Source organism: Bos grunniens, chromosome 4 (assembly GCF_055505025.1).
Source record: "Bos grunniens cultivar Pamir isolate PY7600 chromosome 4, Bosgru_T2T1.0, whole genome shotgun sequence".
NCBI lineage: Eukaryota > Metazoa > Chordata > Mammalia > Artiodactyla > Bovidae > Bos > Bos grunniens.
The window spans coordinates 51,163,228-51,188,617 of record NC_141168.1 but is presented as its reverse complement, the minus strand read 5'-3'; the positions used below and the strand labels follow the sequence as shown (position 1 = coordinate 51,188,617).

The 25,390-nt window shown below is 38.7% G+C and overlaps 1 long non-coding RNA gene across 4 annotated transcripts in view; it reads left to right on the top strand.

Annotated features, from left to right (window-relative positions):
- Positions 1-25,123, top strand: part of LOC147374112 (uncharacterized) — a 94,909-nt gene extending 69,786 nt beyond the window's left edge. For 2 of the 4 annotated variants that reach the window (XR_015162459.1, XR_015162461.1), the window contains exon 4: positions 24,974-25,123. This is a non-coding gene — a long non-coding RNA (uncharacterized LOC147374112). Of the gene's footprint in view, positions 1-19,158; positions 19,780-24,973 lie in introns of those variants that run through there. The other 2 variants (XR_015162458.1, XR_015162460.1) reach the window with 1 other exon arrangement.
- Positions 25,124-25,390: the final 267 nt, after the last annotated feature.

The window sequence follows — 25,390 nt, the reverse complement described above, 5'->3', positions numbered from 1 at the left end:
TCACTGCCTCTGTTATTGATGCTGATGGCAGAGCCTTCTAATTCTAACCCCTGCTGAGTCTTTAGAAACCTAGTAGATTGTTAACATGGTTAGCAGGAGTTCATGAACTCTACTCTATATAAATGCAAAATCCTGAGAACTTTGATATGGAATTGGAATTAAAGCAGTTGCATTTGTATTTCTTAAAGTATTTTAATAGTTTATATTTTAAAAGGACAAATTTATAGAAGCTTGCTGGGTTTTAATCTTATAATTTCTACCATATAAATATTACATTTTCAAACATGAACGCCTAGAGAATTGTTATAAAGCTCATTTTTGGGCAATGTGCTTATAACCCGCCTAAAGTCATTTAAAAGCAAATAGCAAATGTTTTTCTATATGCTAATGGAGCAATTTAGAAATATTTCTTTATTTACATAAAGGAAATGCACAGTAGCGGGGCAGTGAACATCAGTCATTTGGAAATGGTTAGAACCTATATTCTTTAAAGGATATGTATTTAATGCTCACATAAAATTAAGGAAATATCTAAAGGAACAACCATCACATTGGATTTACAGTTAAAATACCCAGTTGTATGTTTTGTAGTTGTAAATCAAATGTACTTTTCCACAAGGTATTTGAATCCAGAAGCTCAAAACATTTCCTGGTCACCACTCTAACTTTTCTGTGCTTGTCGGAAATGAACTCAGCTAAGTAAAGAAAGGAGAGAAAGGGAGGCACAGGTAGACAGAGACACACACACACACTGGAGAAAGGAAACCTAAAGTGAATGAGAAGCTCAGTTTTTGTTTTTTTGTGTAAATTTCTTACCAACCAGATAGCATTTGTCCGCAGATTCATTTGTTCTTCGTTTGTTCAGCTGCTTTGTAAGTATCTACTAAAAATATAGAGCACTGTGGCAAGGTTTTCTGTTTATTCCTCAATGTTAGAAGCAAGGAATAAGGTCTTTTTCTATGTGGGAAAAGTACAATGAATTATCAAAGGGGCGCTCATCTGTCCCTCTCTCCCCTGCTTTTTCCCTGTCTCTACTACCCTCTCTCAGTCCCTCTTTTAAGCTGAAGGAAACATTCTGAACTCATTCCAGCTGTGGGCTGATACATAGGGCAAGACTACATGGCCCAAAGAGCTCTCTCTGGGAAAGGGTAGCTCTTCCTGGAGGGTCCTAAGGTTCTTTCTTTGTGTGCAAAGCTGATTCTCTTGACATCCATTAGCATTTGTTAAATGTTTAGTGAACAGCTGGGGACACCAAAAGAAATGAGAGCTCATGCCTGTTTTATTGGAGCTTGCAATCTTGGTCTCATTTGTCCGGGTAAACAAATATATAAACCGATACTTCCAGTATATCTGGAAAGTGCCCAGATAAAGGACCTGCAGGATCCCACAGTAAGTAAGGTACTGTGCAGTGAGGGAAAGCTTATAGAAGAGTGACATTCGAGCTTAATCTTAAAGCATGTGGAGGCAGGGAAAAGCATTTCATACAGAAGGAACAGAATATGCAAAGGCAAAAAATCAAGGATCATGTGTTTGGGGATTGGTAGGCAGCTTGGTGTGGCTGAATTGTAGGGCTTGAAATAAGAGTTGTGGGATGTAGTAGTGGGGGGAATTACAAGAGATGGATATGTTAAAGATGACTGAGGCAAGGTTACGCATCTTGTTTGGATTTGGGTTTTTATTTTGGGAGGCAGAGAGGAGCTATCAGAGGTTATTAAGGTTATTAAAAGAGAAAGTATCAGATTTATGTTTTAGAGAAATCACTTTGGTACAAAGTTTGTCCAGAAAAAATACCGGAAAGAGAGAAGTCAGGAGTCTAGGTGGGAGATGAAGAGAGATTTATCTAAGACAGTGACAGGATTAGAAGAAGACTATAGATGTGAGAGAGCTTCAGAAAGTAGAATCACTAGCACTTGGTAATAGACTGGATTTGGGAGTTGAAGTAGAAGGATAATAAAAAATTAGTTCAAGCTGCTTTTACTTTGAGAACTGGTAGAAAGGGTATGAATGGTGGGAAGAGGTTTAGGAAGAAAACATTTCTGATTTTAGATGTGGTCACAAGCCAGCTTGGTGTGGCCAGTTTGCTTGTGGGATTTAGAAAAGAGAACTGGTTTAAAGATGTGCATTTACGAGTCATCATTATTCAAAGTGTAGGTTATTCACTCAGTCGTGTCCGACTCTCTGCAACTCCATGTAGCCCACCAGTCTCCTCTGTCCATGGAATTCTCCACGCAAGAATACTGGAGTGGGTTGCCATTTCCTACTCCAGGGGATCTTCCTGACCCAGGGATCGAACCTGGGTCTCCTGCATTGCAGGCAGATTCTTTACTGTCTGAGCCACCCTGGTGGGAATCCCTGGTTGGAGAAAGGATAGGAGAAGCCATAGAAATAAAATTGTTCAGATAAAGCTTGCGAAGTGAGAGCTACAAGGAGTGATGCAGGAGATGAATCAGGGAGGGCACAGGAGAAGTGATAGACTAGAGATGTGTCCAGAAAGCCAAGAGAATGGGGGCTGTCAGCAGCTGCTCACTGTAGGTGGGCTCTCTTGGAGGGCTCTGTCAGAGGCCTGGAGAGAGAGAGAAAATACGTGCTGTTGAATAGATGCTTCCTTTTCTCTCCTCTTTCCTTTCACTCCTCTCCTACGCTTTTACTCTTCTTTTAAACCGTAGTTGCTTCCTGAAATGAATTTGGGGTTCCTTTGATGCTCCCTTACAAAGCAAAACATATTACACTACTTGCATTGCTAGTTCAAAAGCAAAAAATGCTGGAATTTGAGTTATAATTCATTTCATCTTGAATGCAGAATTTATTCTTTATGGATACGGTGCAGACTTCCTTCTCTGCTCTTGAAACTTGCTTTTATTTTTTTAATCTAAAATATTTATTTATTTACTTATTTGGCTGCACTGGGTCTTAGTTGTGGCACACAGAATCTTCAGTTAGTTGCAGCATGCAAACTCTTAGCTGTGGCGTGTGGGATCAGCTTGCCTGACCAGGGATTGAACCTAGGCTCCCTGCATTGGGAGCGTAGAGCCTTAGCCAAGAGACCACCAGGGAAGTCCCAAAACTTGCTTTTAAGAAAGTAGTCCCCTAGAGCCCAGGTCTCATTGTTGCACAGGAGGGGGACATAGCCTGCACCAGGTCTCAGGCTGGACTGAAGTCTGTCCATCTCTATCTAAGTGCTTTGTCATTGTTTGCGAAGGAATCCAAGTTTATAACACCCGCTGATTAAGAGGAGGCAGGCATTCTTCTTTTCTAATCCCCAGATTACCTAAAACTTCCTGTTATGAAAATTGCATTCATCATGTTATTCATCAGATCAACAGGAAACTCAGTCTTTTGGGAATCAGATAAACATGAAGGCAATCAGCTCTTGTGAGTGAATATCCCATTTACTTTAGGAACTGGGAAATCTTTCTTTATCCAAGGTCACTGACCCACAGAAAATGAATAATGAAGTAAAGGACCCAAAGTTCTAGCAGATGTGAAAAAAAAGTTAGAAATATAGGCTACAAGAATAAAAGAAGGAGGAGAGGAAAGGTGCTAACACATTTTAAAGCACCTGCTATGAGCCAGACACCTGCTGTGTATTTTTAGTTTATCCTATTCCAGCCTCACAACAGTCCATTAAGTATCATTCTATCCATTTTACAGATGAGGAAGCTGAAGTTTAGAAATACTAGATAAGTTACCAGAACCACACAACTAATTCATGACCGAGATTCATTCCCTGGCAATGGGTCTAAAATCTATGTTTTTACCAGCAAAAAAAAAAAAAAAAAAAGAGGTGGCAGAAGGACTAAAAAGAGAAACAGGTATAAAAATGGATAAGAAGAAAAGTGTAGTGTTTCCTGCCTTTTCAGACTGTGTTCTTTGCAACTCCAATTGCACAGCTTTCAGTCTTTTCCTTTCTTGCCAGCTATCAGAAACTTCACCTCAGTTGCCCAAGAATTCCCACCAATTGGCCTAATGTCTTCTCTTACTGTCTGAGGCTGGAATTTACCTTTGCCAACATCTCCAATCCCTCTTTGAGCCTGCTGACTCAGAGGACTGGGCACATGTCTGCTGGAGAGTTCTGCCAGGAAGATCCAGGGCCCACATCTTACCACAGGAACACACATTCCTGCTGTTTGCACAGCTGTATTTGTTGCTCTTAATGGTGGAGAAGGGAGGCTCAAAAGACACTTGGTTTTAGAAAACTTTTCACAGTCTAGCTCGAAAAAATTAAACTAAAAGCCAGAGGTTTCCCATTGCTTTTTCCAGAGGCCAAGATTCTTTGCTTTTTGAATTCTCTCTTGTCAGTGACGAAGCATTATAGCGACTACTATATAAATGTTACCATTTATTTTTGAGATTTGCCTGAAGGAAGTTTCTCCCTAAAGAAATTATTTTTCTCTCTTTCTAAAAAAAAAAAAAAGTTTACGTTCTCTTTCTAAATGGAGTATTTGTGACTTTTTCCTTGACCAGAACTAGGTCATTGTATTCAGTGACTACATCGCTCACCAATGCTGAATCTCTTTCTTCTACCTCCTTCAACAACTCTGGGTCTGTTTTTCAAGTTAAAGCAACTGTTCATGGAAATCTTGCCATGAAGGAAAATATTGTGAGTCAATACACTTTGGGCCAAGTCCAACCCTCAGATAGCAAAGTCAGTAATACTTGTGTAAGAAGTAATTTGCCCCATGATAGTAATAAATCTGTTATTTGTATGTTATAAACATAAATGGCTAAATGTATTTCAAGGTCTTGCTTTCAATTAGTTAAAATGGATTTTCCTATGCATCCATAACTAATGTGGTGACTGTTCATAGAACTGTTTTTACCTCGATCCCAATCACTTGTGAGTAAGCTTATTTAAGGACTGAAATAGGAAAGAGGTGTTTATTTGTAGTATGTGTAGGGCCTCATCACTATTTCCCTGTGCTGCTTGCGCATTTATGCCTTTTGGGGCAGAAGAGGTGATGCTCAAGGAATGCACTGAGTGATTAATTTAGATTATTTAGTAAGGATGTTAATATTTCAATGACTAGAAAATTGTTGATGTGCTCATGAAATGTTACTGCAAAGGTTCTTTTGAGTAGGTGACCTGTTTATGTACTGTCTTCAAACTAAGTGCATCCCAAATCAGATTCTGCTAAGTATAAACCACATTAAAAAATATATTTGGACCAAAAGTTCCTGCTCCTTTCCAAAGAAATTACAATTTTGATTAAATCAGTGCTGAACAATATTACCTTTTCTTCTTAGCTATGGTGTGTCTAGAAATGGCTTGTGACAGAAAGTCTTTTTATAGCTTTGCTTTCAACATGCATTTACATTTTAATGATACATTCTCCGCCAGTAAAAATGCAATTGTAGCACACAGAAAATCAACACATTTTAAGCTTTCTGAGTATATTTAAACTGTCAACAGTGTGCTGTCTGACATACAACATTACTCTGCTTCCGCCTTTAATGGCTAGGTTGTTTTCTAAAGATGTCTAGTGACACAAGACTCCTAAATCCTTTTGGACCATGTGAACTAAGAATGACCTGAGTGGATGGGGCTGCTTTGGCCATCCGTCATTGATAGCCATATTGATCTGGAGATGGTGGCTGAGGGCACTGTGTACTGAGGGTACGGCAGTTTGCTGAAGTGATGATAACCATCACTGATACCTTTGTGATGGGCTTGATTTCTCATTGTGTATTCCCCAGCTATGGAACCCTTGGGCAGTAAGTCAGTAAGTAACCTGGTTTTAAAAATACTCTTCTAGGTCAAAAGGGTACATCAGTCTGCATACGTATTCTCCTAGGTCACCCTTTCAGCATGTCTAAGTAAAGTACGAAAAAGAGCTTCCTTTAAGTTTGTATTTTCAAAAATTTAAAAACATAGAAGAATGTATAGTCTCTTCTTAGATTCACTCATTTTTAATATTTTGCCTTATTACCTATATCTATTTATCTGAACCATTTCAAATAGTTTCAGACATCATGAAGTATTTAGTTCAACCCTAAATAAATTCAACACTTTCTAAAAGTAAGGAAATTTCTTACCTATCCACAATACTATTATTGCACCTAAGAAAATTAACAGTAAAACCCAAATAACCTAATTTGGGTTATTAATTATCTAATAACCCATCCGTATTCTCATTTCTCCCTTTGTCTTCCAAATGTTGATAGTGTTTTCGTTCAAACTAGGATCCATTTATGGTTAGTGTATTGCATCTCATTATTATGTTTCTTAAATCAAGGGGATATTTTAATGTTCAAAAAGCATGGCAAAACTGAAGAAAGAAATATTGATATCAGATTCTACAATAGACAAAGTGTTTTGTTCACACACATTCTACTCCCTAAAGTCTAAAGCAATTTAGATTCTACCTGATGAAATTCTCATCAAATTTAAATTTGGAATAAGGCCTCTGTTATACTCTTTTAGGAGAGAATGATTTTCCTTTTTGGGACAAGCCTCCTTTTTAATCTGTGCATGATAACAATAAGTTAAACTCTTAAAAGACTGCCTTAGATATATTTTAAATTTTTTATTTTTGATAAATAAAAATTGTATGCATTTAAGGTATGCAGCATGATGTTATGGTATATGTATACACTGTGAAGTGATTACCATAATCAAACTGATTAACATATGTTACCCCCTAGTTTCCTTTGTGCGATGAGAAGAACTGAGACTACTCTCTTAGCAAATTTCAAATATATAATACATTATTATTAACTATATTCATCATGCTGTACACTGGGTCTCTAGACTTGATTCATCTTATAAGTGATACAGATATTTGTGTATTATTAAGTAGTTCAGAAAATTGAATGGCCACATTGGGTGTAAGGAATAAATTATGAATATGGTGAAAAATCATAGTCATGAGTGACAGATCATTTCAAAAGTAGTATTTAGTTCTGAAAGTTGAAACACAGTTCAGTGAGTATGGTTTGGTTCTGCATATAGTGACAGCAGGCTCACTTGCATTAATATAGAAAACCAGAGATAAGAAGTGCAGTAGAATTAGAACTTGTGGTAATAAACACAGATGTGATGAAATTTATTTTCTATATATGTGAACAACTTTTGTTTTCCACCTATGGTGTCATAAAGATGTTTCTGAGTAGATAACTCTTATCTGAGTAGATAACTCTTGACTGTTGTCTTGTATGTTATAAAGATCCCGCTAGAGTGCTGTGTGTTTATATAATGTTAATTATTGATATAGATATACAAATCTCCTTTCACTCTTTGATGGGATCTCTAGATCACAAAAGAAAACAGTATGGTTGATAATTATATAATGTATAAGAGAAAACAACACTAAAGGGCCCCAGGAAGATAATATAATTTTTCAGTGGCTACTGCAATCTACATTGGAATTTCAAAGTGTTTTCCTTTTATTAGTGGACTTTATTCAGCATTATGTTTGTTAAGAATTTTTGATGTGCCAGGTGCTATGCAGAGGCATTACATTAAAAAACAACCCTTTTATCATGAAAAATTTCAAATATTAATAAAGGTAGAGAGAATAGTATAATGGATCCCTATGCACCCCTCATTCTGCATCACTAAATTATAACATTTGGCCAATCTTGTTTCATTTGTCCTTCTCACTATTTGGGAGAAGTGGTGGTGATGTATTTTAAAGCAAGTCTCAGTTATCATGACATTTATATATAAATACTTTTTTTAGTGGATGCAATTGCTTTAAAATGTTGTGTTAGTTTCTAGTGTACAGCCAAGTGTATCAGCTATATGCATACATACATCCCCTCCCTCTTGGACTTCCCTCCCACCCACCTGCCCATCCCACTTTTCTAGGTCATCACAGAATATTGAACTGAGCTCCCGGTGATTTTTCAGCAGGTTCCCACTAGCTTTCTGTTTCACACATGGTAGTGTATATATGCCAATCCTGATCTCCCACTACATCCCATTTTCCCCTTCCCCCACTGTGTCCACATGTCATTCTCTATGTCTGTGTCTCTATTCCTGCCCCGGAAATAGGTCCATGTCGGCCATTTTTCACCTGGGCTTCTCAGGTGGCGCTAGTGGTAAAGAACCTGCCTGCCGATGCAGGAGCTGCAAGAGGTGTGGATTCGATCCCTGGGTTGGGAAGATCCCCTGGAGGAGGGTATGGCAACCCACTCCAGTATTCTTGCCTGGAAAATCCCATGGACAGAGGAGCCTGGTGGGCTACAGTCCACGGGGTTGCAAAGAGTTGGACATGACTGGACAACTGAGCATGCATACCATTTTCCTCAATTCTACATATATGTGTTAGTATATGATATCTGTTTTTCACTTCCTGACTTACTTCATCTGTATGACAGACTCTGGGTCCATCTACATCTCTACAGATGTCCTAATTTTGTTCCTTTTTATGGCTGAGTAGCATTCCAAACAGTTGGACACGACTGAGCGACTTCACTTTCACTATTCCCTTTCATGCATTGGAGAAGGAAATGGCAACCCACTCCAGTGTTCTTGCCTGGAGAATCCCAGGGATGGCAGAGCCTGGTGGGCTGCCGTCTATGGGGTCGCACAGAGTCGGAAACGACTGAAGTGACTTAGCAGCAGCAGCAGCAGCATTCTATAGCATATATGTACCACAACTTCTGTATCTGTTCCTTGGGCATTTAGGTTGTTGGACATCTAGGTTGCTTCCATGCCCTGGCTATTGTAAATAGTGCTTTGGTGAACAGTGGGGTGCATGTATCATTTTGAATTCTGGTCTTCTCAGTGTATCTGCCCACTAGTGATATTGGTTTGAAACCTGCTATGTTACTGAGCAGATTTATGACTTTGTTTGGGAAACTTATTTAAGATCCATGAGTGTGTTTCTTCAAATAAAGCATACAGTTTAATGATCAGCATATTGTAAGTCCCCTTTCCCCCTAGAAAAGTAGATTTTTCTGGACTATTCTGATGGGGCCCAAGTGAGATACTGAAGAAAGAAAAAAGCTGAACAATATGGTGTTCATTTGTACTTGGGTTGTTCTGTGAATGTTTATGAAGACATTTTATTTTGTCTTTCCTGATATTTAGCTGAACTGTGAGCAGTTCAAGGCTAGGGACTATTTTTTTTTCCTTCTGTTTGTTTTTCTCTCTAGCAGTTAGGACTAACTGTACAAATGAATGTGCCGTATAAATATTTTTGCTTAGCTGATGTCCTGGACTTCCCAAGGCATCCTGAATGTGACTCTGACCTTTCTTCTCCCAGTGGAGCCTGGTACAGTTTTAATTCCACGACAGCAGGTGCCTTACAATTCAACCTTATGTAAGTCCAGAGGCTTTGGAGTGTGGCTCTGGATATTTGTATGTATGGTATATACACATACACACACATACTTTCATATACTTAGAACTTCTTACATATGTTGAATTAATCAGCATTGGTGTTAGATTAGGGAGAAAATGCTGAAATGTTTGTCTTTTGCCTCGGCAGTGGAGGCTGAGCTTTGTACCAATTAAAACGAGAGTCATTTTTCTGTTCTGTAATTTATCTCAAAAGTTTCACATTTCTCTTTCGTGCCCTAATATTAAGTACCCAAATAAAATATTTTCTCAAATAATCTCCTTTATTTCTTTAGAGCTTTGAAATTTTACAAATCTCTTTAATATCCATTATCTGGCATAAGTACTAAATATATGTTGATGAATCAATGAATGAGCTCCAATGACTCCTCAAAACAGGCCTATAAAGTAGGCAGAACAAGTGTTAGTACTTGAATATCATCATTTCATACATGAGAAAACTGAGAGCTATTAATAAATGGCACAGCCAAGACTCAGCTTAGGTCTTCTGATTCCCAACTCAGTGCGCTTTCTACTACTGTCACTAATTATAGAAAAAACATTTTTTAAAACTCCAAAACTTAGGGAGAGATTATATTACTGTAATTAATTCTCCTGCTTTCATACCAGATAGTTGGTGCTTCTAATTATGGCTTATTTGTACATCTCCTCTGTATGGTAACCTTTAGATTAAATTTAGTCTTAATCATGAAATACTTCTTGCCCCAAGAAACATTATAAGAAGGGAGCATAGCTATTGATCAAATCTAAGGCCTACAAAGCAATACATTCAGTACGTATTAAATCTATTATCCAGATAGATTAGTATCCGTGCTATCTTCTTAACTAACATCTGTCTCTCCCACTTCACTGAAATTACCAGTGAAACTATGGCTAATAAAATTGGTTTAGAACCAAAATTCAATAAAAGCAAAGTTAATTATGTGTTTGTAAGAGAATAAGCATACAGTTAGATCAATATGCAAATTGTGACCTTCAGTGGTCTTTTCTGTCTTCTTTTAAGCCCTTAGTCTTGCAAAGATTAATTTACTACTTAGAACTTCATTTTATGAAGATACTAGGACTTAGATTACTAGATTTTTAATTGTTTACATATCAATGATATATATGTATTACCTGTCTCAATATTTTTATCTTTGTGGAAGAACCTGTTTTAACAACAGAAATAGTGCATGAGACAAATAAATATGTTCAGCTTCATGTTAACAAAAGAACAGATCAACTTAGAAATTTAAGTTTGTGTCAGCATTTTCTAGGCACTGTTGTTTGACACCATGGTTGACGGTGTGGAAAGTACAAAGTTAAGTAAGATATTTTCTGGCCCTCCAAGAATTTATAATCTAGTGGAAGAGATAGTCATGTTCACAAATAATTGAAATATAACTTAGTGTTTGTTAGTTTTTAAATAGAGACATACATAAAAGAGATAGAATGAAGAACAGATGGAGAGATTTATTCTATACTTGGAAAGGCTGCACTGAGAAGATGACATTTGAGCAGATCTTTTGTAGGATTTTAATTGGAGGAAGTAGGGAGGCAGGGCTGGGTAGGAGAAATAACAAGAGCAAAGGCCCAGAAGACACAATGCAAGGGGAACAGTCAGTAGTATCCTCCATCATTTTATTCAAAGATATGGAGAAACATCTGGTCCAGCACCTTTGTATCCTGACATTGGGTTAGTTTGCACAGTGATCAATGGATTCCTGAAAGCCATTCTTACTTATATCAATACATGGAAGTGATAGAACTTCCATAGTGACTAAGATGGTGAAGACTCGGCCGGCACCGCAGGAGACACAGGAGACTTGGGTACAATCCCTGGGCTAGGAAGATCCCCTGGAGAAGGATATGGTGACCCACTCCAGTATTCTTTCCTGAAAAATTCCATGGACAGAGGAGCCTGGTGGCAGTCCGTGAGGTTGCCAAGAGTCAGACACGACTAAGCACATAGCATGGAAGTGACTGGTCTTCCCTGGTGGCCCAGTGGCAAAGAGTCTGCCTGCAATGCAGGAGACCTGGGTTTCATCCCTGGGTTGGGAAGATCCCCTAGAGGAGGGCATGGCAATTCACTCCAGTTTTCTTGCCTGGAGAATTCCATGGACAGAGGAGCCTGGTGGGCTACAGTCCAGAGGGTCACACAGTTGGACATGACTGAAGCGACTAAGCAGCAGCATGAAAGTGACTACAAATCACATAAATATCTCATGAAGCCACACTAAGTGTATCACTAACGTAACTTCTTTTTGGGTCTCAAAATGTTTGTGGCCACTCTAAGATAGCCCCACTTGAGAGAAAGTGTGAGAGAAGGAAAGTCTACTGAGGATATGTATCTTATTTTTCCAAGTTTTACTGCAGTGGTGGAGACTTGGGTTCAATCTCTGGGTTGGGAAGAACCCCTGGAGAAGGGAAAGGCTACTCACTCCAGTATTCTGGCCTGGAGAATTCCATGGCCTGTATAGTCCATGAGGTCACAAAGAGTCGGGCATGGCTGAGCGACTTTCATTTTCACTATGACATTATAAGCACATTGCTGGAAGAGTAATCTTCGTTAGTTTTGTGGCAAATTAACTTGATCACAATCCTGCTGCTAGCCTCCTTTCTATAAATTAATGAAGTGGTTTTTCCAGAAGTGCTCCTTTAACACCTGCTAACAGGTTAAAGCAGATTTCCCAAATGTTCCTGAAGATTTTAGGTCATACTTGTAAACAAAAGCCTCTGAGCCTGCTAGAGATATGGAGGAATAAAGCAGGCAGTGAACTCTTAGCTGTCTGTACTCAAGCTACTGAAAGCTTCAGTTTGAACCAGTGTAGAAGACAACTTATTTATATTCTTATTAGGGATAGACTATATAAGTGAAAAAAAAAAAAAAACGGGGGGGGCTCTTTCTGCTAGTTCTTTTGAATTTTATTTTTTATTAGGCAGTCTGAAAAGTTGAGACAGTTTGTTTAACTCCCACATAACTGGAGATTCTTTTTCTTGGCTCTTTTCCTCAGCTTAGTTTTCTCTATTATTTTGTTTTCAAACAAAGCAAAACTTATATTTTTAAGATTAAGAGTCCAAGATTGTTCTTTCAATGCGGATTATGTAACATGGAATAAAGAACTTTTGTCTTTAAGGCTGTCAACTAACTGAGACCCTTTGTGTTGTGGAGATATGTTGCATTTTGAAAGAAACAAATTATTTTTGCAAACTTCCTGCTCACTGGCCAAGTCTTCCTGTTAGTGTCAGTTTAAGCCCCTTGGGCTTCTGCACCCTTCTGTCTGTAGCCATCCAGGGATCTATCTTGAGTGAGCTGGGACAATAACACTGAAAAGAAATGAAAAGAAACATCAGTCAGTCAGTTCAGTTGCTCAGTCGTGTCTGACTCTGCGACCTGATGGACTGCAGCACGCCAGACCTCCCTGTCCATAAACTCCAGTAAACTCCTGGAGTTTGTTCAAACTCATGTCCATTAAGTCAGTGTTGCCATCCAGCCATCTCATCCTCTGTTGTCCCCTTCTCCTCCTGACTTCAATCTTTCCCAGCATCAGAGTCTTTTCAAATGAGTAAGTTCTTCACATCAGGTGGCCAAAGTATTGGAGTTTCAGCTTCAGCATCAGTCTTTCCAATGAACACCCAGGACTGATTTCCTTTAGGATGGACTGGTTGGATCTCCTTGCAGTCCAAGGGACTCTCAAGAGTCTTCTCCAACACCACAGTTCAAAAGCATCAATTCTTCAGCATTCAGCTTTCCTTATAGTCCAACTCTTACATCCATACATGACCACTGGAAAAACCATAGCTTTGACTAGACAGACCTTTGTTGGCAAAGTAATGTCTCTGCTTTTTAATATGCTGTCTAGGTTGGTCATAACTTTTCTTCCAAGGAGCAAGTGTCTTTTAATTTCATGGCTGCAATCACCATCTGCAGTGATTTTGGAGCCCCAAAAATAAAGTCTGACACTGTTTCCACTGTTTCCCCATCTATTTCCCATGAAGTGATGGGACCAGATGCCATGATCTTAGTGTTCTGAATGTTGAGCTTTAAGCCAACTTTTTCACTCTCCTCTTTCACTTTCATCAAGAGGTTCTTTGGTTTTTCTTTGCTTTCTGCCATAAGGGTGGTGTCATCTGCATATCTGAGGTTATTGATATTTCTCCCAGCAATCTTGATTTCAGCCTGTACTTCATCCAACCCAGCGTTTCTCATGATGTACTCTGCATATAAGTTAAATAAGCAGGGTGACAATATACAGCCTTGACGTACTCCTTTTCCTATTTGGAACTAGTCTGTTGTTCCATGTCTAGGTCTAACTGTTGCTTCTTGACCTGCATACCGGTTTCTCAAGGGGCAGGTCAGGTGGTCTGGTATTCCCATCTCTTTCAGAATTTTCCAGAGTTTGTGGTGATCCACACAGTCAAAGGCTTTGGCATAGTCAATAAAGCAGAACTAGATGTTTTCTGGAACTCTCTTGCTTTTACGATGATTCAGCGGATGCTGGAAATTTGATCTCTGGTTCCTTTGCCTTTTCTAAATCCAGTTTGAATATCTGGAAATTCACAGTTCACGTACTGTTGAAGCCTGATTTGGAGAATTTTGAGCATTACTTTGCTAACATGTGAGATGAGTGCAATTGTGTGGTAGTTTGAGCATTTTTTGGCCTTGCCTTTCTTTGGGATTGGAAAGGAAACTGAGCTTTTCCAGTCCTGTGGCCACTGCTGAGTTTTCCAAATTTGCTGGCATATTGAGTGCAGCACTTTCACAGCAGCATCATCTTTTAGGATTTGAAATAGCTGAACTGGGATTCTATCACCTCCACTAGCTTTATTGGTAGTGATGCTTCCTAAGGCCCACTTGACTTCTCATTCCAGGATGCCTAGCTCTAGGTTCGTGATCACACCATCATGATTATCTGGTCACTTGTCAATTCCATAAACAGTTAGTGAGCACCGATTTGAGGTAAGTGCTGTAATTAGTTTCTGGAAACATAAATATGACAAAGACACCATCCCTGCCATCAATCTAACCATCATATAAACATAGTATTTAAGGTAAATCCTGCTGAGGAGAAAAGTGCAAAGCATGTGGTAAAGTTCCTTGCCTGGTGGCAGTAGGGAAGGCTCCTCTGTGGTGGTGTCATGAAAGCTTGCTCTGAAAGGATCCGTGGGAAGCTGCCATTCTGGATAGAAAGAATAACATGTACAAAGACCTGTTTTGGGGGAAAGTGCTCCAGAAAGTGAGAAATGTAGTATGACCGGAGCATGTGGTGGGTTTGAGGGAACAGCTGGAGTTACAACAAGGATGTTAGATAGAGGCTGATTATGACTAAGAAGGTTTTATTTTATTCTGTTTGAAATAGCACAGTATGTAAGGCAGAGAAAGTACAAACTTTGAGATGATTTTTAAAGATTTTATTTTTGCAGATGATCCATTAAGTTCTGAGAAACAGAACTAAAATTTGATAATTTACACAAGGTAACCATTCATGATGCTTTTGGATTACAGTAAATCTCCTTGGTGACTCAGAAGGTAAAGAATCTGCCTGCACTACTGGAGACCCAGGTTCTATCCCTGGGTCAGGAAGATGTCCTGGAGAGGGAATGACAACCCACTCCCGTATTCCTGCCTAGAAAATCCTATGGACAGGGGAGCCGGCATGCTACAGTTCATGGGGTCATTCCATGTTTTCAGATTATCTGCAATTATTACAGTGTGAAACATATTGACTGTAGGCTTTATAGAATTTAGGTACAAAATACATTGTTCTCTTATTTTCCTTTAGGTTAGAAGGATAATTATAAGTTTGGATTGTTACAGTAAAAAGAAAAAAGCTGAGGTGTTTTGAGAAAGTAGTAAGATTTTTTTTTAAGGCAAAAACCTCACTCCATGACTTAATTCAGGTTCTATATATGATCAAGTGCCATTTCTTAATGGATACAGTGAAATTATACTTTAGCTAAGACAAAGAAAATGGATATGTTTTCTTTTAAACCATGCTGCTGCTGCTAAGTCACTTCAGTCGTGTCCAACTCTGTGCAACCCCATAGACGGCAGCCCACCAGGCTCCCCCGTCCCTGGGATTCTCCAGGCAAGAACACTGGAGTGGGTTGCCATTTCCTTCTTCAATGCATGAAAGTGAAAAGTGAAAGTGAAGCTGCTCAGTCGTGTCCGACCCTCAGCGACCCCATGGACTGCAGCCTTCCAGGCTCCTCCGTCCATGGGATTTTCCAGGCAAGAGTACTGGAATGGGGTGCCAATGCCTTCTCCTTTTAAACCATAGGCAAATACTTATAAGGAGGTACAAATTACCAGTGTGAAAATTTTTTAATTCTTAATTAATTCTTCAATTAATTTTTAAATTCTCTTCTCCCAGGCCACATAGTGAATATGTAACACAGAGAATAAAATGAGTAAAAGACACTAAAATAGTTTTACTAAATACTGTATATTGTTGTTAATTATCAGTAGGTGGGAAATGGACCAGCAGCATTTCTTATTCATGACAGCTCTGAATGTTATAAAACAAGCAAACAAAAATTGCTTTTCTATTATTAAAAGGTGAAAAAATAATAATTTCAAAAGATGAATATGCATTTACAGTGAATCTCACATTATTCTAAGCCTGTTGGAAGTGAGCTTACAAGAATTATAGCTGTCACACTTTATCACTGGTATTAGACATAAAAGTATATGTCTAAATAGTATTCACTGGGTGCTTATTCTTGGGTGTACTTGGTGCTGTGGAGGGTTTTTTGAAGTATACTCAAATGAAAAATTAATAGTGTGAGACATTGGAAAACAAATAACGAGATGATCCATGATTATGTGTCAAAGATGGCGACACACATAGGTATTGGGACCCACAGGAAGATTCCCAAAGATGAGTGTTAATCTTGTTTTACATAAATGATATATTTAACACAAATAATATCATAAGGTATATGTCATTCTCTAATTTGTTTTTTGACTCAGCAGTATGTCTTAGAGATCTTTCCATGTTAGAGCATAAAAAAAAAATCTATGTTGGAAATTCCCTAGCAGTCTAGTGGTTAGGACTCAATGCTTTCACTGTGGTGGCCTGTGTTCAATCTCTAGTCAGGGGTGAGGGGAACTAAGATCCCATAAGGCATGTGGTGAGGCGAAAATAAAACAAACAAAAAAAACTCCCCCCCAAACCCGATATCATTCTAAAGTTGCATAGTACAATACTTTCTGGTATGTATATACCATAATCTATTCAACCATCCTCCGATGTTGGAAACCTGGAGACCTCTTATGCGGGAGACCTGGGTTCGATCCCTGGGTTGGGGAGATACCCTGAAGAAGGTAAAGGCTACCCACTCCAGTTTTCTAGCCTCGAAAATTCCATGGACTGTATAGTCAATGGGGTCGCAAAGAGTTGGACACAACTGAGCGACTTTAACTTCACTTTATCTTGGTTGATGCTTCAGTCACTTCTAATAAGTCTATGGACTTTTAAAAGGAGGAATCCAGAGGGTTGACTTAAGTTTTAGGTTTTTTTGTTATGTTTAATTTTTTAATAAGGAGGATGTATTAATGTACTATTTGTATAATGAAATGTTAAACATTTTTATAACCCTTATTTTGGAGCAACCACTTGGCATTTGTCCCCACTTTCGTCGTTGCGACGTTATGATGGTCTACCTGCCCTACCTCTGATATTTGTAGCCTGTGAGCCAGCTTAGACAGGTGTCTCAGCTTTCCACTGGGCACCGGTAGTCCCTGGGGTTGGAGCTGTCCCTAATTTCCAGTCCCTTTGGCCAAAGCTTTGTTTCCTTTTTCTCCTTGCTGTCAGCCTCTGTGGACTCCAGCAAAACAGAAAGTAATGTGTATTTTAATTCTCATTGTGGTTGGTTTTCTGAAAAGCACATCTTGATTTAATACTGTTGTGTAGTTATTTTAGGTTGAGCTTTCTATTTCATCACCTTTTTCCAAAAAATTAAAAGGTATTTCTTGTTTTATAAATTATCTTTGATGGTTTTCATTTAGAAAAATTTAATAGTGTACTAAGAAAAGAACACTACCAACACTAAAAAATCTGACTAACAGAGTTGCAGTTAAACCTTTGGGCCAGTTTCTTTTCATATTGTATTTTCAAAGTTATCTGCTTTTCTTTGAGGTAAAAACTTAAAGTAGTTGTTTCAAACAAATTAAGCACACATAAATGTTTCTGGGTTTGTCTGCTACTTTTCAGGGGAAAAAAAAAAAGCTGTAGAGCTATTGTAATCCGTGTTGAAAAGAAATCCTTTAATATTGACTTCACTTTAATAAATTGAGATTAGCTAATAAAATTTGGAGTATTTTTTCCAAGTACTAGATAAAATGATTGGTCTCTATAAATGGGATTGAAAACAACACCATTTAAAAATTGCCTTCAGAATATTTCTAAAAATTCACTCATATTTACACAGTAAATATTTATATATTTGAAGCAGAAGTTTAGCAGAAAACATTTAAAATTAAGTACTTAGAAAATAATTGCATCTGCTCTTTGCTGTTTTAAGAGCTGTCTTAGAAATGCGCAAGTCCCCATGCAGTGATGGAATATGATACACATCGCTAAAGGTCAAGCCATAGTATTCCTGACAGTTTGCTCCAGAGCTGTGCTTCCCAATATGCTCTTTAAAAATTGTGTTTGGTGTCTTTTTTCCATAATAATAACAGACTGTAAAAGACTTTTGATATGTGAAAAATATCCCTTCCAGTTTATGGTTGTGAGAGATTTCAGGGAATGTGTGTATATTTCTTAGCAAGATGAATAAAAATCCTTTCCTTCTCATTGCATGTTTATAGATGAAATAAAGAAGCAGGTAGAAAGGTGGAAAGAAGGGTACATGCAATAACTAACCTAAATGAGAAATACATGGTCATTGAAATCTTAAAGGCAGGGAGGGTTCGATTTTTGGGCTCACCTATAATTTGTGCACCATAAATGTAGAAGGAAGTCAGCAGGGACTTTTTAATGACAGTGCTGTCTATAACAGTATCATCAAGCAAGACATTGGCATAAATCATTGGCACTTTGCGAAGTGTCACTTCTGTCAACCTTCTAGTGATGTGATCTTTAGTCTTTCAAATCCATAGACTGGCATTTGGATCAGCTAAGCATCTTACATCCTGTCTTGCATATTAAAGCTGTTTTAGCCAATACTGAAATGCTGAACTAATGCTTGTTCTAAAATATCTGTAAGCAACTAACGTAATAACTAAGCTTTACTCTTGGCGAAGCTTGCAGTTTCCTCCTTGCCAATGCAGATGAGGCTGTTATTCGTTTTAGGAAGTTCCTCAGGAACAAAGATAATGAAGCAATGATTTTCATATCACTTCAAAAGATTTTTATTAATAAAGCTTTTATTATAAGTTCAAGGGCAACTTTACTTTTGGTTTAAGCTTAATTTACAAAATAAACTGCTTGTTAAAATGATTGATATTCTTTTGGATGAATTTCATAAAAACAGTAACATTGATAAATGTAATAAATTATCCTTGCCTAGATGAACTAAAATTAATCCACATCTTTTCATAATAGGATAGAAAGTCTGTATGCTTTACTCCAATTTAAGTTGAGTGAATGCTTGTACTCAGCATCTATGGAGCTCAAGTCTTATAGAACTTGCACTGGTGTTTCATGATTCTGAAATTAAGCTGAAAACTATCTTGAGAGGTGTAAAAATTATTCATACCTCCTTATTTTAAGATTTTACCATAATTTTCTGCCTAAACTTTGTGTTCTGAGGACAGTGTTTTGAAAGGACTAAATTTGAGGTAGAAGAGCTCTAGTTATTCTGGATCAGCAGTATGGTTTGGGTTGTAATATTGCTATTGATTTCATTTTAAATTCTTTCTGACCTAGATATTTATCACCAAATGAAGAGACCTTTGGAAGTGTAAAACATGCTGTCTTCCCAGAGGTTGTGTTTCTACCACCACCACCACCACCACCACCACCTGTTACCCTCACCCCAGGAATCTAATAGCGTCTCAAATCTCCAGTGTGATTTGCAGTATCCCACTGTCCTTGGAACAGTCAAATTTCCCTTTGTCCCACTCCCCATGATCCCAGGGAGAGTAAAGAAGGCTCCCATGTGAACCCTTCAGGATGGCTGCAGACAAGGGCAGCTTCAACCTCAAATTAAGGAGCATCAGAACTTCTCCTGGATTCTCAGGGTATCACTGAGGCAGCCAGAACCCAGTTGATCCAGTGACACAGACACAGAATGAGAGGCTGTGGCCTTCCCTGGAGGCCAATGAACTCCTAGGGTACTGTTAATAATAGAAATACCTTTTGCATGCGTGCGTGCTAAGTTGCTTCAATCATGTCTGACTATTTGCGACCCTAATTGTAGTCCTCCAGGGTCCTCTGTCCACGGGATTCTTCAGGCAAGCATACTGGAGTGTGTTGCCATTTTGAGGCTACAAGACTCCTAGAAAGACAAGACATATTCTCCAAAGTTGCTAAATATTTCCCCCCACCCCGCACCTGCTTATATGAGGTGTCTTTTCATCTGAGTCTTGGATCCCTGCCTCCATAGTGACTGAACATTAGCAAATACTACAAAGTATTGGCTCCTCTGTTTGTATTTTCTTTTTTTTTTTTTAACAATGTGTGAACATTTCACTTTGTTTAGAGAAAATCCTAGCTTTAAAGGAAACAATCAAACCACTCTTTTCCAAAGCTGAGTTTGTCAGAAGAATGGTATTATTAGACGAGACACTAGGCTCCCAGTTTTATTTTCAACTCTGCCAGTGATCCTGTACATAATTAAAAGGGAGAAAAGGTGAAACAACAGAAAACGATGCTGCAAATAAAACAGATTCTGTCTTTCCCCTAGTCCAGTGACTGACCTTCTTTGAGGTCTCATAAAACAGCTCTATTTCAACCTTCCAGTTATGAAGTGGGAATCATTATCCATGTTTACTTTAGTAGGTGCTTATAAAAAAGGTTTTTAAATTTCCAAGTAAAAAAACCTGAACAATCTGCCGGTTTTGCCCAGATCTAATTATGCATCCAACTAGAAGTAATATAAATTATTTTAGAGCCTAGAAATAGCCTCTCTAAAAGGTAGCATATCGCGTAGAGCTGGTTGCCTCAGGTTGGCCTATGTTACAGGAGGGCACACTTGTGCAGACTGTTCCGCTGGCTTTGGAGCGGAAGCAGGAGACTGGAGGGCAAGCGGAAGAAGAAGCCGTCCTATTTTCCTCTTCCCTTTGCCTGGGGCAACATCTCTTAGCAGCTGTGGTTCTAGCTTCTACGAGGTGACCCCACTCCCCAGCCTCCAGGAACTACCTCGTCTCTAGGTCTTCTTGAGCGGCGGAGTGTAGTGCAGGGCTTCCTGCTTTTGGTTATCTCAGGCTGCCTCACTGTCTCCAGCTCCATCTTAGCTCTCCTCTCACTTGTGGTACCCATTTCCTCTGTTTCGAATACTCCTGGTGGCTTGTTTACCTGATTAAACTCTGACTGATTCATATATCTGCAAGTTTCAGAATGATAATTTTAATTTATTCTTCCCCAAGAGAAGACAGGAAGGAGACAAGAGGAAGGAAAGAAGGAAAGAAGGAGGGAAGGAAGGACTCTGAGGATATTTCTGCTGCTTCTTAACACTTGAACTTGCCCCCTTGCTCTGTTTTTCCTTAAAACCACAGGGTGGCAGGTTTATGAGAAGCATCCTCACAGGAGACAGACCAATACCAAGAAATTAGCAGGCTGGGAGTGGAATCGTGAGGGGTGCAAGAATCATGTAGAGAAGAATCCCGGTGAACCTAGGTTACTTTGCAAGTGGGATGCCTATGGTTTCCAACTAGATTCAGGCCCCATATTTCCATCCTCTTTTTGTTTTCCATCCCACTACCCACACACCTCTCCAAACTCCTCACTACTTCTGTGACTTTCTAAAATAAAGTTTTGAGAGTAATTTAGATTTATAGAGAAATTGCAGAGATAGGACAGAATTGCCATACACCCTGCAGGTAGTGTCCCTGTTATTAGCATCTTATATTACTTTGGTACCTTTGTCACAACTAGTGAATGGATATTGATAGATTAGTATTAACAAAGGTCCATACTTTATTCAGGTTTCCTCAGAATTTTCATAATATCCTTTTGCTGTGCCAGGATTCCATCTAGGATCGCATATTCCATTTAGTCATGTCTCCTCCTTAAGACTCTCTCGACTCTTGACAACTTCTCAGACTTTTTTTTTTCTTTGTTTCTGATGATCTTGACAGTTTTGAGGAGTAATGGTGAGGTACTTTGTAGAAAGTACCTCAACTGGGATTAGTTCTTGATATTTTTCTCATGATTAGACTGGGGTTATGTGTGTGAGGGAAGAAGACCAGAGAGGTAAGATGCCACTTTCGTCACATCATATGAAGGGTATAAACAACTATCGTCATGACTTACCACTGTTGATTACAGTCCTCATCACCTGGCTGAGGCAGTGTTTGTCAGATTTCTGTACTATAAACTTTCTCTCTTTTTCCCCCTTTCCATACTGTAGTCCCTGGAAGGAAGTCACTGTGGCAGCCCACGCTTAAGGAGTAGGGAGCTATGCCTTTTTGAGGGTGGAGGATTTACATAAATTATTGGGAATTATTTTAATCATGAGATCTATTTTCATTTATTTAATCATTTCTTTATATTAACCTGGACTCATGAATATTTGGCTTCCCAGGTGGTGCTAGTGGTAAAGAACCCACCTGCCAATGCAGGAGACATAAGAGGCTCAGATTCAATTCTTGGGCCAGGGAAGATCCCCTGGAGGAGGGCATGACAACGCACTCCAGTATTCTTGCTTGGAGAATCTCATGGACAGAGGAGCCTGCCGGGCGACAGTCTATAGGGTTGCCAAGAGTTGGATACGACTGAAGCAACTTAGCACACACACAGACATTTATTTTATTTTAGGGATTAGAATCCAGTGCTGTTTTATCTATTTTGTTGCTCAGATTGTTCTATCTTTGGCTGTTGGTCCTGTGGCCCTTTGACATACCCAGTCATTATGGCTTTTTTTTTGGTCACTTCCTTAATTTCTGGCACTGTCAGATGCTCTAGGCTCATCTTGTATATTTCCTGATCCAGTCTTAGAATTAGCCATTTCTCCAAAGAGCCCTGGTTCCTTTTATTGGAGAATAATACTAGAAATCAAGATCTGGGCTCTAGGTGTGCTCATCACAACATAGATGTCTCACATCCCTTATTCCGTCTATTAGCATAGTTAACCAGGAATTCTTCAACATAAGGCTCCAAGTTCCTTTTACTTTCTTTACTCCTAAAGATAATTTGAATGAAATAATGCTCAGGCTGAAAAAGAAGAAAACAATAGGTGTTCAGGTCTAGGTTGGCTCACTTTTGGGAATACACTGGGTTATAAAATTAGCCCAAATGGCCAAAAAATCACATCCAGTGCTAAGGTTTTATGATATCTAATTCTAATGGCTTGAAGGAGGAGGACATCCATTTATTTTCCAGATGTCCTTTGTGACTCAGCTGGTAAAGTATCCGCCTGCAATGCGGGAGACCTGGCTTTAATCCCTGGGTTGGGAAGGTCCCCTGGGAAGGGAAAGGCTACTCACTCCAGTATTCTAGCTTGGAGAATTCCATGAACTGTATAGTCCATGGGGTCGCAAAGAGGTTGGACATGACTGAGCGACTTCACTTCTCTTCACTACCTGAGACAAATGAGATGGGAACGTGCATGGGGACAGGGAGTATGCTAGTCTGGTTGGAGTAGAAAATTTTTATCAGCAAGTGCTGAGAGATATGGTTGGAAAAAATATTTGGGACTGTGTGTAGGGGTGCTTGACTTTGAATACAAGGCTACATTCATACAGCTGTGGCAGCCATTTTATTTAAGAAACCAGTCATTTAAGAAATTTAAATTTATATGTCCACTGTTTTATAATATACATAAAAGAAAATTTATTCAATGTGAGTTTGGCCATGCAGGGGTAGGGGAATATTAATGATTTGCCTTGCAATTTGTTGACTCTACTAGGGGCCATGACTGGCGGTGCCAGTTCCCTTTCTGTTCCTTAGTCACTACATATTAATCATTCTCTTTATTACCTAGTGGATGTAGATATTCAAGTAAATTACAAGAGCATTTTAAATACACTGTATGAAATTAAGTCTGAAGTGGACTGTACAAACTCATTCCCCTTCATAACATTCTGCTCCTATTAGATTTAAAGCAGTGCTAGGAAGCCCTAGAGGAAGTAGGAAAATGTTCTGTGTAACCCAATTGTCTCACTGGATGGTTGTATATGTACATATAATCTTATTGTCTGAGGCCAGAAGATTATAGGAGAGTGAGAATAATTTTGAAGCCTTGGGCAGGAAATATTAATAGGTCTTTGTCTTTAAACTGACATAATAAATATTGTCCCCCTTACCTTATCCTTCTGTTTGCGTTACTTATTAATTCTCCCACCCCTTGTACCTTGACATTTTCATATATATATATATGTATATTTTTCATTTTCACACATATTTATTTTTCCCCTTTATGATTCATCCTCCTGTATCTGAGTTTGGATTAGGTGGTTAACCTGTTTAATAGAGTAATCACTCTCTGAAAGGAAAATAATTCTTACAGAGGCAGTATATCTTGTCCCAAACCTCCATTGAATTGATAACCTTGAAGAGGGAGTTCTAATCCTCACTTTTTAAATTCTTGACTATTTTATGACCTGTTCTCTCTTTCCTTGTCTTCACTCTGTAGTTAACAATTTTCATCTAAACCTTAGTCTAAATATTTTTATTGACCTTCTGCAAGTGATAGTTGTTCAGATAACAGGGAGTTATTATTGTCAATAAGAAGACCAAATCTTAGTTTTTTCTGCCCTAACTCTATATTCTTGCTTATTCAGATGTGGATATTTAGATACCACACCACTTAGAGGACAAAACATTTTAACAAGGCTAGTCTCATTTATAAAATATTTTAGGAGCATTTCACAATGGAGTTTAACAAACACCTCTTTATGCCTGAATTGTATCTCACATAAATACATGTCAGATTATAACTGACAGAGAGAGAAGCAGTGCCTGGAAGGCAAACCAGAGCACCAAAGTACTAGGCTGCCAGGATTCAAGGGAACCAGAGTCTTCTAAGAGAAGAAAAAGGGATTCTGGAAGAAGGAGAATGAGAGATGGTTGCTTCTTCCTGCCTTTGCTGAAAAGTGTCACAAGGTTTTAAAAAAATGAAAGTGGATAGTTAAGGTCAAAGACTTTTGGGGGTTCAAAATGGTGAGGGGAGAGAAAGTCAAGTCCATCAAGCCCAGTGATGAACTTAAACTGTGTCAGGTCAGGACAAACTAAGACTACCAAAGGGAAATCACCCTTTATTTACTGTTTGTTAATAAAGATGCATCTTTTATTCAGTTTTTATTTGATAGTTATGACTACCCCCTTTTGACAGATGGGAAATACATACCAGTTAGCCTTTTACCAGTCAGTTAGTGAAAGAATAGGGAGCAGATAGATTAATTTGTAAATTTGGCTGCCAGATTCGACTTCCTTTCAGAGAGATGACGGTTTCCTTTTGTGATTTTCACTGCTGTTTCTACTAAGCTCAACAAACTATGGGGAAGATGGCCTTTTAAGTGGTTGTATGATATGATGTGCATAGAAAAAACTATGCATTTTCATCACTTTCCACCTTTCTAAGGATCATGATGTGAAGTCTTTGCCAAATTCGAGTGGAAAAGAAGGAGCCATGCTGACATTGTCTGGCTGACCTTGAACAACGCTGACAAAATGCAGCAGCCACTCAGCACTTTTCCAAGCAGCAGCTAATGCCCGGCTACTCAACTTTAACCCAGGAAAAGAGGTCAGTTTAGGAAAGAAAAGCATGTCAAAGCTTGTGCTGGTAGTCTACTGGGGATGGTTGTCTTCTGAGATTTCCTTCAGCTCACAGTCAGCACCCTCTTTGGGGGTAGTAATGCAAGTGTTTGTGTGACAAGGAAAGAATTCTATGTAGATTCATCATTGCAAATTCAGGGAAAGAAAATAGTCTTAATCTATTGGAAGTATTGGGAAAAATATGATAATTTCTTAATAAGTCTTAATCTATGGGGTTAAAATA